The sequence below is a fragment of the Panthera pardus genome, unplaced genomic scaffold (assembly GCF_024362965.1).
Source record: "Panthera pardus isolate Hobbes unplaced genomic scaffold, ASM2436296v1 HiC_scaffold_17, whole genome shotgun sequence".
Classification (NCBI taxonomy): Eukaryota; Metazoa; Chordata; class Mammalia; order Carnivora; family Felidae; genus Panthera; species Panthera pardus.
Window position 1 is genome coordinate 65,207,682 of NW_026526732.1, and position 15,128 is coordinate 65,222,809.

Consider the following 15,128-nt stretch of genomic DNA (forward strand, 5'->3'; position numbering starts at 1 on the left):
TGATTTCTTTTCTTTGGACATCCTTGTTCAGTAACATGGTGGCTATCGTAGGTTAAGGCTAGCTGGTGTCCTATCGCTCTTTTTTCTGTTTGTTCTTATCTGTCTCTCCAGTTATACTGTAAGTTGATTGAGGGCAGGACCTATATCACATTCGTCCTGTGTCTGTAGTTATGACTTCAGTTCTTCCCATGCAGTAGGCCCTCAATAAGTGGAGGTTGAACTATATTCCAAAGAAATTAGGTTATGGGAGCCTTAGAAATGTAGTCATTCTTTTCAGTTAAATCCATGTCTTAGTTGGTTTAAAGAAGGCCATTTTCTAAGACAAGGCTTTCCCCTCAGCTTTTTTTTTTTTTTTAAGTTTATTTATTTTGAGAGAGAGAGAATGAATGCACTTGCACATGAGCTGAGGAGGGGCAGAGAGAGAGAGAGTGAGAGACAGAGAGAATCCCCAACAGGCTCCACACTGTCAGCACAGAACCCAGTGTGGGGCTCGAACCCACGAACCCTGAAATCAAGAGTTGGAGCAGGCTTAACCGACTGAGCAACCCAGGTGCCCCTCCCCTCAGCTTTTGAACCAGACACACAGCAGTCCGAAATCACAGATTCTTGGAACTTCAATTAACCCAGGCACACGTAGACAACACAGTATTCTTCCATATAATGTCATTGAGAAATCAATCTATATTACCATGTTGCTCTTCCTAGGTGAGACAGCACCGATAAGGCACCATCACCAAGAATACATTTGAAAGTTTATCTTTTACCCAGTAATGATGATGGTTTCCCATTGATTTAGTCATTTATTTTCACTGATCTGTCTGATCAGTGGCAAGAAAGATAAAAGTGCTAGGATTTTCAGTTGCAGGCTTGGAACTTTGTGAAACAAATTTATCTTCCCTGACCATCTGAACTATTCACAGGCTAGAGTGACAAAACAAAACAAAACAAAACAAAACAAACACAAAAAGTTTGTGTGCGGGTACATAAACCTTCTCTGTGATCACAAAAAGACTGAATATACGGAGAGATGAAACTACATGTTTATTTCACCTGTTTAACTTAGGGAAACCAAAATCTGTTTTTAGGAATATTTTTCAATGAACTATCTATTAAAAGTTAAAAGGGAAGTATCCAGGAAATTAAAGAAATCTTATGGGTGTAGAATTTATGATGAAAATTAAGCAAAAATGTTAAAATGTTTTTATGTGAACCAATAACAGTTAAATTTTCAAAACACTTCCCAAGCTTTTACCTGAAGGTGGAAAAGACTGAGCAGAAAAATATTAATTTCAACTGTGATGGTCACAGGACTGGGCATTCCCTGAAGAAGCACAGACTTTCATTTCACAACTTTCAGTGTTCTTTAATACTCAAACTGATTTTTCCCTGATAACCTTAAAATAAAATCAGAGGGAAAATTGATTTTTATTTTATAGAAAGATTTACAGCATGGGGTCAGGAGACCTGGATTCTAATTCTGTTCCTATTAACTATTTAAAAACCTTGGGTAAGGTATAGTAAAATGATGAGAATGGAGTGCCCTCTACATCCTCCAATTGATATCTAAAGTCTGTGTTTCCTTCCCTTAAAAATGCCAAACATTCTCTTTGCAGCTACATGAATAAAAATGAATTTCACACCGTCACATGTTAAATCACAGAATCTAAATGTTTCTTTTCTGCAAGAATTTCAATTGTTTCATTGATCTTATGAGAGTATCACTTTGAAAGCATTATTAAACTCTGGTTAAATCATCATGCTAGTTTCGAAATATTCATTTTGCTTATTTGTTGTTTGAGAATTTTTGGTTAAATATTCCTTCCCCTATGGAATAAAGATGGAAAACAGCCATATGTAAACATTGATGTAATAATTTGATATGTACAAATAAAATATGAGGATTATTTTGAATTCATAAAATTTGAGGCATTTAATGATATGCAGATCTTTGTGAATTATAAATAAAAATGCAAAAATCCATAAAAATTGAATATATATGGGTATATAAACAGAAAAATATAAGAGATATATATTAAGCTATAAAAATATTTTATGTAGTTATCCCTCAATGGAATCTTCTGTCCTTCATAGAACACTAAAGAAAGCACTTGGCTCTTTATTTAATATAATTTTAGGTGTGTGAACATTTGTGTTTTCCTTATTTCACGGTTTTGTTTTTAAATTTGTCTAAAATATTATTTAGGTCAATTAGTTGACATAAAACAGTTTGGCTATAATCCCCAGGTTTTACTGAATAAAATAGATGAGCCACTTCATTAAAAAAAAAAAGGGAATTGTTATTGCTGTAATTAAGGAAACATTTCTTAAAATCCAAGTTGGAAAAAAGCTATTATCCCAAATACCAAAATAACAGAACCTGTATTTAGTTACCTTTACTTGAGTAAAGAATTTAAACAAGTATCCTTAGATTTTTATCCTTTCTCTCTCCCTACTTGCATGCTTTCTCTTCCTCAGCACAACCCCACACACACTACACAAGGCCAAAAAATGGTTTCACATAGAGCATTCAAATAATACAATCTATTGGTGAAATAATCTATATCATTTCCGCAGTTTTAAATTTCTTAATACCAATTTTTTAATTTCTCTTTACCATTGTAAACATTTACTATAGACCTATCCCATCCTCTAGGTGGCACATAATTGTGAGCACTAGAAGATACAACTTAATGATATTGAAAGGTGTGCCATTCAAATATTGGTATGCCTTGTTTCCCCAAGTGTTAGATTTAGATGTTTTGCAAAATATTAAAAATGACAATGACTTGAAATTTAGGCAGATCCTGAGTTCCAGTTAATCAAGAGTTCCTGAAATTCCTGCCAGAATGTATGGCAGATTAATTACTTGCATTTTCATAGCCAATTCTGAGACCATTTTAATATTGCATGTATATAAATAAGCATTTATCCACGCAAAAGGTGTGTGGAGACATTTCTGATACTGTTTAGAATTTGACATTAATTAGAATTATGTTAGCATATATCACTTGAACTTATCATTTATACAATTTTGGACAATAACTGATCAAAGTCATCATTGCTCCTTGCTTTCCTTTTCATTCAACTGGGTGTATCTTTTCCAATACAGATTCAATGTTGTTGGACACGCTGCATACAGTAAGCATCCACTGTTATAAAACGGTAAAAGCATTAAAAGGAAAAAAAATGACCTTTTGATTCAGCTCATAACTTATATACCATCTGTCCACTTCATATGACCACATATGCATATTTGTAGTAATTGTAAGTTTTAAAACTTGTTTTTGAATATTCTTCTTAGTCGAGCATTAAGTTTAAACAACCAAAACTTCTAAATTTAGAAAACCAACAGTAAAGTCATTACTCATAGCTCCTCCTGACTTTAGATGCAGCTCTCCACAATTACTTAAAAGCATTGCTTGTTAGTGACTTGCTCACTGCATTTCTGCCCATGTCACAGAAAAAGAGAAATAAAGGCTCAGATACAGTTTGAGTTAAAACAATTTTTTTTTAAATGGTGACATTGGGTAAGGGAAGCTTTTAAGGCAATCCTCACTAGACAAATTCTCTAAATAATTGCTCAACTTTTCCCTTCTATTTCTTGTGTAGGCAGAGATTTGCTAGTTTAAAGTGAGGAAACATCTCTCTGCATCAACTACAAGAGCAAGAAAGCCAATTTCATTTTTATTTCTCCAAAATCAGTTAAAATAATGATCACATTACCAGGAAGTTCATATTCACACACCACACATTCAAATGGGGCACCTTTTAAAGTTTCTGACATTTATTTCTGAATACTCTTGTCTGCATGAATTAGGGCACAAAGGTCTATGACCATCAGTTCTATAGAGTAAAATATGCTGAAGTTAATATGTTTTCATCACTTCTTTGCAAAACTGAATCATAAATTGTGTGTGAGTAGTTTTGTTTTTAAGATTTCAAAACATGGGGAACTTCAGTATTTAAATCCTTCATCTCCCTCATATTCATTCATTGAACACAACTCTGTTTTCCCTCAAGCCAACTAGAGATACTAAAACGTTAAACATGGTTCCAGAAGAAAGGGCAGCTGCCCTAAGAAAACTTCTACAGAAAGACTGGATTCGAAGATACTACACAACACCTGCGCTCAGATCGTGCAGGAGCTTTTCAACACACGTTTTCTGATCTCACTATATCCCACTCTCAGCCATTAAACCTAAAGAAAAATAAGGGCTCTGTCTTATTGCAAAGTCAAAGGTTTTAAAGGGTGAGTTTTGTGCCACTCTCCTCTCCTTCAAGGAAAAGCTCCTTATCCTCAAGAGTTGCTGATAGGGTCGTTGCTGAAGAAGATTCATCACCCAGTCAGGTGCATGGTTCTCAACCTGGAACTAAGACCAGTTCCGGGAGAACAGGTACAATAGAGGCGTTCCCCGTGTCAGCTAAGAAGCCTCTAAAAATGAACAGAACAAATTTGAGCAGCGTAAATAGGTGTGTTCTTTTAAACAACAATAACAAAAAAGTTTAGTCGCAAAAGGTTGTGTGTGTGTGTGTGTGTGTGTGTGTGTGTGTGTGTGTGTGTTTTATTTTGGTTTTTGTCTTTCTGTTTTCAGGCTTGATCAGATCAGACCCTAAACAGCCCAGGTGCTAAGAAACAAAGTAACTGTACACAAGCCAGGATCAGCGCTGTGCCAGTTCCCGGAGGTGACTGTCAGAAAAGCAGACAGAAAAGAGGCACCGTCGTGTCGAGGGAATGAGGTCAGAAATCACCCGGTGGACCATTCGCTCTGCGAAGGAATACGGCGGGACAGTGGGGCTCGCGAGCCAGGCAGGCTTTGTAAAAGGAGAGAAGGTGGGTCAGAGGCGGACTTTGAGGAGAAGGCTTTGTCAGGCGCGAGACCCGGTGAAGGGTGGCAGACGGGGGCGTTTGCCAGCTGACAGAAGCGGGAAATCAGAAGAGGGAAACGCGGGGACCCTGAGGGCAGAAAGACCCCGCGTCGGGTGACGGGGAGGGTCAGGGCCATCCAACGCTAAGGCTTAGTGTGGGGGGTCGGCAGCTGGAAGGTGAGGCGGGACCGCGAGCTGCCGGCAGCGGTCCCCGGCAGGGAGCGGGGGTTCAGGTTGCCAGCAGGTAGAGTTGAAATCAAACAGCCCCTCGGAGACCGCGGAGCAGCGCCCTCCCTGGACTCCCTGCCTCGAGGTTGAGGAATCACAGCAGGTGGTTTTGTGGTACCTCCTAAAGCAAGGGGTGTTCTCTGGGCGTCCAGCCCGGGCGCCCGACCCCCGCGCTCTCCAGGCTACTCACCGGTCCAGGGAGGGAAGCGCCATCCGGGCGCGCGCGAGGACTGCGCAGCGCAGGCGGCAGGCAGGGCCGGGCGGCGGTGGCGGCGCTGTCCTAGGCGCGGGACTGGAGCCTGGGGACGCCGAGGCGGCGACAGCGGCGGCGGGGGCGCAGGGAGCTGCCGGCGGGGAGGGCTGTGGATCCGGAGCTGCTGCGCCGCGCGCGCTCTCTGCCCATCTCCGGCTCCGCTGAAGCGGCGGCTACTGCTGCTGCCGCTGGAGGGGAGGGAGTCGAGGGGGAGGGGAGGAGGCACGCGGTAGGGAAGGAGGGAGGGAAAGAGGGGAGAGGGGGGCGAGCGAGGGGAGAAGAGGAGATGATCTCCCAGAGTGGAGAGGAGGAGGGGCGGGAGGCGCGCACGAGCTCAGCAAAGGTTCCCACCAGAAGAGCTCGGGGAGAGAAATGCGAGATGAGGAGATGGTTCCCTCCCCCGCCCCCACCTCCCCTCCCCTCCTTCCCCCTTCGCGCCCTTTCCTTGGGCTCTTCCTCGAGTAGCTCAGACGGGGGGTTACCCAGGCTGGGCTGGAGCCGGGGCTTCTGCGCGCTGGTGAGAGCGCTGAGCCCCAGAGGCGGCCGCGACAGCTCCCCGCGCCACCGGCCTGAAGCACCTGTGCGCGCACACACCGCCGCCGGCTCCATTGCGGCGGCTCTCCCGCCGGGATCTGCGGGCCTTTGCTCTCGCCGTCTCCCCGTTCTGGTCAGATTATGCTCTCGTATGTGCATCCATGACATCTGTGTCATGACCCTACTGCGGTTCGCTTCCTGGGAGCTTCTTGGCACAGGGTGTCCGACCAGAAGGTGCCGGCAGGGAGCTCAATGCAGGCAGCGGTCGCCAGCTCCTCAGAGCTGTGGCTGGTTAAGGGTGGCTGTGTTTGTTTGCCGCCTAGGTTGACTAGTTAAAGAGGTTAAAAAAGAAGAAGAAAGAAAGAATGAAAGAAAGAAAGAAAGAAAGAAAGAAAGAAAGAAAGAAAGAAAGAAAGAAAGAAAAGTCTTATGACCCGATTGCCTGGGATCATATTTTCAATTTTTAGGGAGGTTGTAAATGTTAAGGGGTACGGGGGCAGTCCATTATCTTCTGTCTTGGTTTTCCTCCCTTTCCCCTAAAAAAAAAAACGTGTCCTAAAAAACCGGGACACGACTTAGCACGTTTAGTGGAAATATTTCTCAATCTTTCTACTGCAGAGCTTTTCGTTTTTACCCAAATTCTCCTCGTGTTGGCCTCGCTTTCCTGTTGTAGATTTTCTTTGCTCTGTTAGACTGAATCATTCTTGTTTATTCGCAAACTACAAAGACTCGCATGAAAATAGATACTGTATTTAGCGCCTTTTATATTCACAAGCTCAGAGGGGTGAATCCACACATTTAGTAAATATGAAACAATTGGGACATTGTTGACTTGATTTCCATGAACCATAATTCTGTTTCATAATCTTCACGTGATAGTTGAGGGTAGGCAGAGAGCAAAGTAAATTATGTGTGTAAAAGGTATGACTAGAGAAAATTCTAGTACAACTCTCTTCAAATAACATTTGACGTGAAAGAATTACTCCCCGTGAGCACACTGAAGAGAGTTTTAGATTGTGTGTGTGTGTGTGTGTGTGTGTGTGTGTGTGTGTAATTTTAGTAGTCTTTCGGTTAGTTGAGTCATTTTTTACAAGCCTAAAGCATCTTATCCTGTAGTATAAGAAAACCAGGCACTTTATTTTACATAAATGTGTCTTATATAACAAATGTACCCATATTACAATACCCTCAATTGTATATGGAATACAAAGACACATTTTTAATGCAATAAGGCATACCCTAAAATGAGGAAAAACCTCTAGCGTTTCCCATATACATTCACATGAGAAAAAACAATGTCTATATGAAACATATTGCTGGATGGTTTGGATATTGTCAACTTTCTAGAATCTTTCCTGTGGGACACATCTGTTAGTGAAAATATTTGGTTTCACATCTACCTAATAATCCGAATGAGAGAAGCACTTCCTCATTAAGGGAACGGCAGACATCAAACTTTTCTGATATACCTCAGCTTTGAAAGGCATGTGTTACTGTCTCCTGATGTTCAGCACTGCACCATGCAAATTCACCATATGCTATTCTTCTTTGAAGAAGACCATAGGAAGAAAATAGTGGGTGAGGGCCTGCACCTCATTTGACTTTAACATTTCTCAGTAGTGTCTAGACTGCAGACATAAGCAGTAAATTTTTCAAATCCTCATGGCTACTTGGGCAGGAAGTGGTTACCAAAAATTTAATCTCCATTTTCTCATCCCTGTTTAAGATATCCCTTACCCTTCCTTCACTAAGGTAATTCATCTTTGAGAATTTTTGTTATTTTCCTCCTATACTTGATTATGAAACTGTAATAGCAGTGTCTGTATAGTCTTGTTTTACCATTGGAAAAAGACAAAAACAAACAAACAAAACATGGAAACAAAAATGCCTTAAAGCCAAGCAAAAAGAAGGGATGACATTTAGATGACAAATTTTTAACTCTTCATCCCTAACCACTTGGCCCACCAGAGACAAGAATAGGTGATAAAAGATGGAATGGCCTTCCACTTCTTCTGCTGGAGGACTTGGATTTCAGTTTAGATTCTCACGCTGGGTAAAAACTTGCTTTTCACCTCTATCATGTCATTCTCCCCCTTTTATATGTCTTTCCTCTTCTACATGTGCATTAGTGTTGCACTGTGTTCTTCTTTACAACAAAGGAAGCCAAATAAATAAATAAATGAAATAAAAAAGCTTCACTTTAAACACCGACGCTTTGCATTTACTTAGTTGAAAACAAATTCTTACATTGCAATTTTCTGAAGTCAGATCTATTGAAAACCCTATCTTTGAGCAATTATTGCAATATACTACCAGATGCTGGTTAGCAAAAGAAATACCATTAATCTATCTATTGAATACATGTATTTAGTAAGCACCCTGGTAGGCAGGCACCATGTTAGGCCCTGGGGATATCACAATGAAGAAAGATGGTAACCGTGGCCTTTTGAAGCTTAGAGTCTAATGATCCAATAAAAGTGCTTTTTCACCAGGAAAGATGTTTTTGGTGATGATGATAATGATGATGATGATAATGATGATAAATTTCAAGCCCAAAGAAGAAATATTTATTAGTTAAATTGTAGGCATTAACAAGATTGGGGATAAAGCAATACAGATTATTTGGCTTTGTTTGTAGCCAGTTCTTACATCAGTTGTTGAAAAAAGAGAAAGAAGCGTTAGCGGAAAAAAAAAATATTTGTTGTAGTAAAAGGCAACAGTAGAATTTTTTCCGGCCAGTGAAAGTTTTGATGAGCCCTAACTTTTAAAAATAAACATTTGCTATTATTGGTGGGGGAAAATGGAGACTAATAAAGGTCTTTGAGGTTGTGGAGACTTCTGAAAAATCATATATGTACCACGTAATACATGTGGTTAGTACTCCTGAATACATGGACAGATTTTACAATGATGATGATGACAATAATCAGCAATTTTTCCCGTTCCCTTCCTGCAAAATATACCAAAACAACAAGGAGAATTAAAACAAAAAAAGAGAAATCTGAAAATTCTAATTTCAGCAAAATCAGGAGATAGATAATCTGTGGTTTCCAAAGAGTTTGTACAAGATGCCAAAACTGCTGAGATCAACCAGAACTTGAAGAAGAGGAAGTAAGGAGAGGAAGAGCAGACAGTGGGCCCAATGTTATCTAATCTTAGAAAGTATTGATAAAAATATGTTCCTGAAAGTGAGAGTTTCACTCTGAAGTGCAAAAGCTCTTTCCCCTGGTGACAACAATGGATTGAGAAGCCAAAACTTGAGTATAAGCTGCAAAAGGAGGAAAGGAAGAAGCATGTCAAGTGTAGACAGGCTCAAGAAATGTATGCTTTCTGAACGTAAATTGCTCATCCTGACTTGCCAAACGTATGCATCTTATTTACAGAAATCAGTGTGGGGACTGGAGTGAGTGGGACTGATGATAAGAACCCTCTTGGGCATGTCTTGTGGAATGAAATGTAGGGCTACACACAGATTAAACAGAGGAGTAATGTTTGCAAAAAGCCTTCTATCCCTTCATCAGCAAAGAAGCAGAACATTTGTAAATCTCAGATGGCTGTTTTCCCCTCTTTTCTTCCCAGGAAATTAGAGGAGAAAAATTTAACTCAGTTAATGATGAGTAATAAAAAAAAGAATGGGCATACTATCAGTACAAAAATAATATAGGAAAAACCTTACAGAGGAGCATCAAAATGTAATAATTGTTGAGGAACAAATACCATAACAGTGTTGCCATGGAGAAGTTGAAAAATCTGTCCTAACATTTTGCCATGAATTTTCATAAGGGCACAATGAAGGAGTTGCTTGTATGAATGAAAACTACAAGACACAAATTTGAGAACCTGGGGATAGTTGAGGAGATAATAAGAGCAGATGACCCAAAGCTGGCAAATCTTATGACAAATTAAGAGTGAGTATGGGAGAATTACAAGGTGAAATACACACTGAGGTAAACACAGCAAGGGAAAGAGTGCAGAAACGAACAAGAAAGGCTAGCAAGATGAACTGGAAATAGATGAATAGGGTTAGAGAGAATATGAAAGATGGAGAAGATTAGCAAACAATGCAACACATACATAGTTAGAGATCCTGAAGAAGAAAAATAAGTAACAGAACAGAACAAATATTTAAATATATTATTAAAGAAAGCAACATCCTCGAAATGAAAGACGATCTGCGATTTCATTAGTTTTTTTACTTTTTCAACTTCTATTTAAATTCCAACTAGTTAACATACAGCGTAATACTAGTTTCAGGTGTAGAATTTAGTGATTCATCACTTACATATAACACCCAGTGTTTATCACGAGTGACCTCCATAATGCCCATCGCCCATTTGGCCCATCCCCCCACCCATCTTCCCTCCCACAACCCTCAGTTTGTCCTCTATAGCTAAGAGTCTGGTTTCTGGTTTCTCTCTCTCTCTCTCTCTCTCTCTCTCTCTCTCTCTCTGTCTCTCTCTCTGTCTCTCTCTCTCCTTCTCTCTCTCTCTTTTTAAGGGGTACCTGGCTGGCTCAGTCAGTAGAACATATGACTCTTGATCTCCAAGTCACGAGTTCCAGCCCCATGTGGGCCTGGAGCTTACTTAAAAAAAAAAAAAAATGCAGTTTCACTTTTAAAGGACACAATGATTACTAGGAAAATTGCTCCAGGATTGTTACCACCAAGACATATCCTACTACAATATATAGAATTTAAATATAATAAAGAATCCTTCAGGTATACAGGCAAAAACAATCAGTAACTTATAAAGGAGAATATTGAGAGTGGCTTCAGAATTCTTCACTGCAACATTCATAGCGGAATAGAGTCGATCAATATCTGTGGAGGAAAGCCCATCAGATACCAAAGAAAATAAAGTGAGAGCTAAGGATTTTTTTCTATTTAGCCAAGAAGTCCTTCAAATATTACAGGTACACAGTTTTGAACATGTAAGGACTAAGGGAATATTGTTCATATGAACCTGTCTGCAGAACAGAGAATGGAATTTAACTTTCTCAGAGATAAATGGAAGAGATGTCCTAGATCAGATACTGACTGTGGGCACTAAATGTATTTAATCACTGACCAGAAATGTGGAATATGAGAATGAGAGCAAAATAATAGAATATAAATCTCATAGACCCTGACAATATAGAAATGATATATCTTAACAAAGTGTAAGTGAGAAGAGCAAAAGAAGATGGTATTTGAAGGCATTGATTGTTAAATGGCCAGGAGTCAAAGGAAATCACTTAAACATGTCGTCTAACATATTTAACAACACAAAGATAAACTATAATCAAAATAATAATAAATAAATTACATAGTGGAGGAGGGAGACAGGAACAAGAAATAGTAATGTTATTATTATTTATTTTAGTAAACTAAAAAATATAGTCTATAAAAATAAAGAAATGCAGTTAATTTATAAAGGAATAACTATAAAAGTAATAAAGAATGAAATAAAAATCATAAATATTGAGAATATACACATACAAGAATAAGTAAAATAGACTCCAGAGTGAAGAAATTTTACAAAGTTAAAAAATAAAAACACAACACAAAACAGTATGGCAGAACCAAGAGGAATCATATACTTCATATAATAAAAGTAAAAACAGTTCTCTCCTTTTTGATAAAATGGGACTTTTAGATTTGATCAAAAATAAAATAGAATTTTGTGTTTTCTATCCATAAAAAGAAAACTCAGAATATTTGAAAATTGAAAGGGTAGACAAACATATACCTGGCAAATGCATATAAAAAGTAAGCAGGAAATGAAATCATAATTGGAGACAAAGTATCATATGAACCAAAACATGTTAAACAAGATGAAGAAGGGTATTTTAAGATTATATTAACAGGCACCTTCCTATGCATGCAAAACAATTATGATTATCATGTACAAATAGTATAGCATCTACATCAGGTAGCATCTACATCTCACTACATCAGGTATTTTGATATAGGCAAAAAGATAACATGAAGCCTGCTATTAGTAGGAATCTTAATACTTTTAATTCATGAGAGTTTACAAGTATAGGCAATGCATAAAGATATTAAAGATTAAGTATCATATACTCCTTTAAAATTTTTTTTAATGTTTATTCATTTTTTTGAAAGAGGGAGAGACAGAGCATGAGTGGAGGAGGAGCAGAGAGATAGAGGGAGACACAGAATCAGAAGCAGGCCCCAGGCTCTGAGCTATCAGCACAGAGCCCAACGAGGGGCTCAAAGTCACTAACTGCGAGATCATGACCTGAGCTGAAGGATGCTCAACAGAATGAGACACCCAGGCACCTCTGTACCATATACTTTTTATAGGCTAATCTTACTTAGGCATTGATGGAAAATCCTAGTTAGAATATTAACAAATAAACCTTAGCAATACATGAAAAGAAGACAATGTATGCAATTTTCTATATTAGAAAAGTTACTAACATACCTCATTTTCCTCATCTATCAATGGACGTAAAACATCAGTAGCCACTTTGTGGAAATTTTTCAAATGATTTAAAGAGTTACTGCATACAAAATCTTTAGCAAGAAAAGCTAGAGTACAGTGAGCCCTTCATAAATGTTATCTGTTGTGTTTATCAGCTTTCATAAGATATTAAAAAATGACTATGCTTGTGAGAATAATATAGCTCTTATTTTCATTTCTTAAATAATCAATTTCTGTGTGAATGTATTAATGTTGTATTCTCATCTTTTGTCCCTTCTCCCCAAGGTTTTCATAATTAACTTAGGGCCTCTATTCTTTTTTTGCATAATTATTAAAATCCTGGTAAACATTAAAATCAATTTACAAATTCTGAGCACACTGCAAACTATCTATTTAAAAATAAATTTGAATATAATAGTAATATATGAGTATATTTTCTCTCTTTTAGTAGACTTTATTTCTTAGAGCAGTTTTCAATTCATAGCAAAATTAAGCAGAAGCTACAGAGAATTTTCCTATATTCCTTGTCCCCTTTACACGCAATCTCCCCCACTATCTACATTCTGCACCAGAATGGTTCATTTGCTCCAATAGAGGAACTTCACATTAATACATTATATCCCCCAAAGTCTGTAGTTTACATTAGGGTTCACTCTCAGTGTTGTGTATTCTATGGGTTTTGACAAATGTATCATGACATATGCCCACCATTAGAGTATCACACAGAATATTTCCACTGCCCTAAAAATCCTCTCTGCTCCATCTATTTATTCCTTCTCGTCCGCTAGCCCTTGACAACCACTGATTTTTTTTCACTGTCTTCATAGTTTTGCCTTTTCTGGAATGGCTCATAGTTGGAATCACACAATGTGTAGCCTTTTTTGATTGGCTTCTTTCACTTGGTAATATGCATTTAAAATTCTTCCATGTCTTATAGTTGCACCAAAAAGAATAAAATATCTAGGAAGAAACTTAATCAAAGAGGTGAAAGACCTGTATTCTGAAACCTGTAAAACATTGATAAAGGAGTTAAAGATGATTAAATCAATGAAAAAAGGGGTGCCTGGGTGGCTTGGTCAGTTAAGCCTCTGACTTCAGCTCAGGTCATGATCTCACCATTTGTAAATTTGAGCCCTGCTTTGGGTTCTGTGCTGACAGCTCAGAGCCTGGATCCTGCTTCGGATTCTGTGTCTCCCTCTCTCTCTGCCCCTCCCCTGCTCATGCTCCATCTCTCTCTCTCACACACACAAATAAATAAACATTTAAAAAAATTTTTAAATAAATAAATGAAAAGATATGGATTGGAATAACCAATATTGTTAAAATGTCCACACTACCCAAAGCAATCCACAGATTTAATGCAATCCCTATCAAAATACTCACAGAATTTTTCATAGAACTAGAGAAAATAATACTAAAATTTGTGTGGAATTGTAAAAGATTCTGACTACTCAAAGCAATCTTGAGAAAGAAGAACAAAGCTGGAAGTATCACAATCCCAGATTTCAAGATACACTGCAAAGCTGTAGTAATCAAAAAGGTATGGTGCTGGCACAAACAAACAAACAAACAAAAAAACCAGACACATCGATCAATGGGACAGACTAGAGAACATAGAAATAAATCTATGCTTATATGGTCAATTAATCTATGACAAAGGAGGCAAGAATATACAATGGAGAAAAGCCAGTCTCTTCAACAAATGGTGCTGGGAAAACTGGACAGCTACATGCAAAAGAATGAAACTGGGCCACTTTCTTACACCATCCACAGAAATAAACTCAAAATGGATTAAAGATCTAAATGTGAGCCCTGAAACCATAAAAGTCCTGGAATGAAACACAGGCAGTAATTTCTTTGACATCAGTCACAGAAACATTTTTCTAGTTCTACCTCCTCAGGCCAAGGTAAGAAAAGCAAAAATAAACTACTGGGACTATACCAAGATAAAAAAGCTTTTGGGGTAGCCTGGGTGGCTCAGTTGTTTAAGTGTCCGACTCTTGATTTTGGTTCAGGTAATGATCTCACGGTTCCTGAGTTTGATCCCCGCATTCCACTCTGTGGTGACAGTGCAGAGCCTGCTTGGGATTTTCTCTCTCACTTTCTCTCTGCCCCTCCCCTGTTTGCATGCTTTCTCTCTCAAAATAAATAAATAAACTTTAAAACGCATACACACACTTTTTGCGCAGTGAAGGAAACCACTGACAAAAACAAAAGGCAACTTATGGAATGGGAGACAATATTTGCAAATGATATATCTGATAATGGGTTAATATCTAAAATATATAAAGAACTTATACAACCTACTACCAAGAAAACAAATAATCCAATTAAAATTGGACAGAGGGCCTGAATAAACATTTTTTTTGAAAAAGACATACAGATGACCAACAGACACATAAAAAGATACTCAGCATCACTAATACTCAAGGAAACGCAAATCAAAACCACAACAAGATACCACGTTATGCATATCAGAATGGCTAGAATCAAAAAGACAAGAAACAACAAGTGTTAGCAAGGATGTGGAGAAAAAGGAACCCTTGTGCATTGTTCGTAGGAATGTAATTTGGTGCAGCCACTGTGAAGAACAGTATCGAGTTTCTTCAAAAACTTAAAAACAGAAATACCATATGACCCAGTAATTCCACTATTGGGTATTTACCCAAAAAAATCAAAAACATTAATTTGAAAAGATATATGCACCCCTATGTTTATTGCAGCATTATGTATACTAACCAAGATATGGAAGGAAGCAAAGTACCCCTCAGTAGATTAATGGATAAAGAAAAAAATATATATATAATGAAATATTAGCCATA

General features: G+C 38.3%; 1 protein-coding gene across 5 annotated transcripts in view; it reads right to left on the reverse strand.

The window, feature by feature from the left end:
- Positions 1–5,716, reverse strand: part of FUT9 (fucosyltransferase 9) — a 197,192-nt gene extending 191,476 nt beyond the window's left edge. For 3 of the 5 annotated variants that reach the window (XM_019442885.2, XM_053904646.1, XM_019442884.2), the window contains exon 1: positions 5,285–5,716. The gene's annotated coding sequence lies outside the window, so the exon portion shown is untranslated. The remainder of the gene's footprint in view (positions 1–5,284) is intronic. The other 2 variants (XM_019442882.2, XM_019442883.2) reach the window with 1 other exon arrangement.
- Between the last annotated feature and the right edge of the window lie 9,412 nt (positions 5,717–15,128).